The following is a 4,104-nucleotide window of genomic DNA, read 5'->3' as shown; positions in this document are numbered from 1 at the left end:
AAAGAAAGAAAGAAAGAAAGAAAGAAAGAAAGAAAGAAAGAAAGAAAAAAGAAAAGAAAATCAACATTTATTGAGTGCTTACTTTTTGCCGGGCATTGTGCTGAGCATTTTACATGGATTATCTCATTTAATCTTCACAATATCCATGTGAAGTCATGTAGTAGTTTTAAGATATCCTCACAAACTTGTCCCCCTACTCCCCCCTCTCAAAACGTAAAGCTAAATTCCCCTCCCTTTGTGTGTGGACTGCACTTATTCACGCCTAACAAATAAAATATGGCAGAAGTGATGGTCATAGAGAGTCATGACCTGAGACCAGGTCAAAAAAGGTTTTGCAGCTTCTTCCTTGTTCTCTTGGATCACTCGCTATGGGGAAAGCCCCACATGTTGTGGGGACACTCTCAAGACTCCGTATGGAGAGAGCATAGGGTGAGGAACATAAGCCTTCCATTAACAGCCAGCAAGAAACTGCCAATAGCCATGTGAGTGTGCCATTCTGAAAGCAGGTCCTCCAGCCCCAGTCAAGCCTTCAGGTAACAGCAACCTCGAGAGATCCTGAGCCAGAACCAGCCAGCTAAGCCACTCCTGAATTCCCAACCCACAGAAACTATGAGATAACAAATGTTTCTTGTTTTAAGCCACTAAGTGTTAGGGTAATTTGTTACACAGCAATGGGTAACTCACGCAAGTGGAACCTATCTCTATTTTTAGACATGGTTTTAGTAACTTGGCCAAGCTTCCTCAGTCAGTAAGCAGTGGAACCAATATGCAGACCAGACATCTGACTCCAGAAGCCTAATCCTTAACCACTAAGCTCTACCCTCTAAGCAGTAGAAACCATTTACATAATGGTGCTATGTGCCAGGAACTTTCCTTACACTATCTCGTTTACTCCCACAGCAGCTCTGCAGGAAAAACTTTTCCTGACTTTCAAAGGCATCAAGGCAAAGTTACTATCTTATCATGGGAATTGAATGATAAGGATGTGCATGAAGGTATGCAAGGGAGGCAGCACTGTTGTCCACCTCATTTTCGTCCTTTGCTTACTTGCTTAGCTCAAATGTGAGGCGACTTGATAAGCACCTTACTAATATCCTTCCCTCAAAAAGTTTTGAAAGTTTAAAATGACCGCGGAGTGCCTGGGTGGCTTAGTTGGTTAAGCTTCTGCCTTCGGCTCAGGTCATGATCCTAGGGTCCTGGGATCGAGCCCCGCATCGGGCTCCCTGCTCAGCGGGGAATCTGCCCCTTCCCCACGCTCGTGCTCTCTCTCACTTGCTCTCTCTCCCAAATAAATAAAATCTTTAAAAATAAAATAAAATGACTGCAAATGATGCCCCTTCCTTGAATATATGCAGATAGACTAAGATGTAATATACAGTATATATTATTTATCTCAAATTTTTAATTAAAAATGGAAAAATTAAAAACACACACACGGCATTTAATTTGTAAAGAAAGCAAATGAGTTCATAGAGTCTAAGTATTAAAAAGTAATAAAATGGTTGTGTCTTTCTTTTCCTAGCTTTAATATCAGACCTGATTCAATGCAATTTTACAGACTTCTTATAAGATACCTTGGAATTCTGGGCTGGTTATATAAAAACACACACAGTAGAAAACATATTGACCTTGCTTCTTCTCAAATCCATAAAACAATTCTCACTCTCTTAAAATGTTCTAATACAATAATGAGTCATTATCAAACATTGGTCTTCTGTATATAATTTTATTTGGTATCTACATGACATAAAGCAGAGATTGGGTCAAGAGCAATAGCTACTGTCTTTGGAAAAGTGGAAAAATCTTCCAACAGGCCTCAGTTATCCAGTTTTGTCACCTATATTGCTCAATGTACCATATTAATGGCTTTGCATTGAAAATAAACATTATGTCTTATTCATTTTTGTTTTGCCAGTGCCTAAGACAGGACCTGATGCTTAAAAAGCATTTGCTCAGGGACGCCTGGGTGGCTCAGATGGTTAAGCATCTGCCTTTGGCTCAGGTCATGATCCCAGGGTCCTGGGATTGAGCCTCACATTGGGCTCCTTGCTCAGCAGGGAGCCTGCTTCTCCCTCTCCCTCTGCCTGCCTGTCTGCCTACTTGTGATCTCTCTCTCTCTGTCAAATAAATAAATAAAATCTTTAAAAAAAAAAATTTTGCTCAATGAGATCAGTGAACGGATCAATGAGTTCCTACATCATTTTGAGCCATGTTGATACACAATAGAGGAAAATTAAGGATTTAGACAGCTACCTGAAGAACAAAAGAAGGATGAACACAAAAGTGGCTAGGTAAATTGAGGTTATACCATTTGGAGGAGGCAGGTTGGAATAAAAAAGTGTAGACACTGTAGAGTGAACCTGATCTACCTATACAATTGTCTCAAGTCTTGATTTCATTTCTCTAAAAGAAATTCTTGACCAGCTTTACAGACATAAATCCAATATGGTTTCCAACATGCTTAAGGAAATGAAAAGGTACAACGAAAAATGATAGCCTTTTCACTATCAAGGGACTCAATTATCCAGTTCAAAATGCATACGTTTTGATTACATTCTCAAGCAAAGGCAAAGCTATGATCTGAAGCACATTAAATAATATGCATCACAGAGCACAATCTTTACAGAGTTTGTTTCTCCAGCAACTTCTCTCTAAATTCTCATAGATTTCATTTTTAATACAGTGACAAAAGATCAAGTCCACCTGATTTTACATATTTGTCAAATACAAGATAGATTGAAATAAGAAAATTGTCCACATTTTTAACCAAAACTCAAAATATGTCTGCTGATGACTGTAAATTACTTTGTAATGTATTAAAAAAAGATGGATTTGTGGAGGAATAGAGGGATGGATGCATAGATAGATATGAGATGAAGCAATTGAAATGCTAATTGTAGAATATGGGTGATGGATATGTGGATGTTCACTGTGTAATTCTTCCAACTTTTAGTATTTTGAACATTTTGATAAAAATGTCAGGGAAGGGGCGCCTGGGTGCCTCATTCGGTTAAGTGTCTGACTCTTGGTTTTGGCTCAGGTCATGATCTCAGGGTCCTGGGATCAAACCCCAAGTCGGGCTCCGTGCTGGGCACAGAGTCTGCTTGTACCTCTCCCTCTGCCCCTCTCCCTCCTTGCTCTCTCTCACTCTCTAAAATAAATAAAATCTTTTTTAAAAATGTCAGGGAAAATGCTACTTTGATAGAAATATGTATGTTGCTTTATGATTTCAAGTTCAAGATTTCACTCAAAGTTATGACCAAATCACTGCTAACCAGCCTTAGTATTCCAGCTTAATTAGGATCAGTTACAAACACATACACACACACACACACACACATAAATCATTAACTTGCATTGCCATGATAACCCCAAAATAGAGACCACTTATTATTCTACATGTCTGTAGGATTTTCAGCTGAATCCACCCATCACCTTCACCACAGAACCTCCCCCAAATTGACTTAAAGCTGCCCCAGGCAAAAAAACCAAAAAACCAAAAAAACATATCTATATCTATATCTATATCTATATCTTCTCATTTATTTTATTTCTTTTTTTTTTTTAAAGATTTATTTATTTATTTGAGAGAGCGAGAGTACATGAGAGGGGGGAGGGTTAGAGGGAGAAGCAGACTCCCTGCCGAGCAGGGAGCCCGATGCGGGACTCGATCCCAGGACTCCAGGATCATGACCTGAGCCGAAGGCAGTCGCTCAACCAACTGAGCCACCCAGGCGCCCCTATTTTATTTCTTATATTTAGGACTATGCCTACCCGTGTGTTAGTCTCTTCTCCAAACCAGACAGAGGTAAGGATTATATGGAAGAATAAACCTAGCTGGATACACCCCTATCTTAGAATGTTGTTCAGCATATACCTTCATTTTTTTTTAAGATTTTATTTATTCATTTATTTGAGAGAGTGAGAGAGAGAGAGAGCACATGAGAGGGGGGAAGGTCAGAGGGAGAAGCAGACTTCCTGCTGAGCAGGGAGCCCGATGCGGGACTTGATCCCGGGACTCCAGGATCATGACCTGAGCCGAAGGCAGTCGCTTAACCAACTGAGCCACCCAGGCGCCCTGGCATATACCTTCAGTGTACCAGA

Source organism: Mirounga leonina, unplaced genomic scaffold (genome assembly GCF_011800145.1).
Source record: "Mirounga leonina isolate KUSES-001 unplaced genomic scaffold, KU_Mleo_1.0 Mir_101595, whole genome shotgun sequence".
Classification (NCBI taxonomy): Eukaryota; Metazoa; Chordata; class Mammalia; order Carnivora; family Phocidae; genus Mirounga; species Mirounga leonina.
This window is presented reverse-complemented; position numbering follows the sequence as displayed.